This window comes from Nanorana parkeri, unplaced genomic scaffold (genome assembly GCF_000935625.1).
Source record: "Nanorana parkeri isolate BGI_ZX_2015 unplaced genomic scaffold, ASM93562v1 scaffold42, whole genome shotgun sequence".
In the NCBI taxonomy this organism is placed as follows: domain Eukaryota; kingdom Metazoa; phylum Chordata; class Amphibia; order Anura; family Dicroglossidae; genus Nanorana; species Nanorana parkeri.
The window spans coordinates 1,928,397-1,928,727 of NW_017306310.1; the positions used below are offsets into that span (position 1 = coordinate 1,928,397).

A 331-nucleotide genomic window follows, 5' to 3' on the forward strand; every position below is an offset into this window, starting at 1 on the left:
TCTTCTGAACCCTAATTTCAATCTTCCTACACGTTTTAACAAATTATTTGATATATTAACAGAGATCTCTGTATACTGTCTAAGGGTGAGGACTGAACTATCCATATCCAATGACTTATGATGTCCATCTGTGGGTACTTCAAATGCAGCTTGGGTACTTTCTGTTACTGAAGCAACACATCGTGTTTTCACAGAATCTTATAGGTTATTGGACATCGCAAAGGTGTTTGTTTCCCTTGGTTTTTAGTAGACGAGGTCAAATACAGTATTTTTCAATAAATAAGCCCATGTACCCCCCCCCCCTTCCATGTGAAATGTTTTAATTGAAAAG

General features: G+C 37.2%; 1 protein-coding gene across 1 annotated transcript in view; it reads right to left on the minus strand.

The window, feature by feature from the left end:
* POLG (DNA polymerase gamma, catalytic subunit) overlaps positions 1-331 on the minus strand; it is a 46,026-nt gene that overhangs the window by 18,966 nt on the left and 26,729 nt on the right. The window lies entirely within an intron of this gene.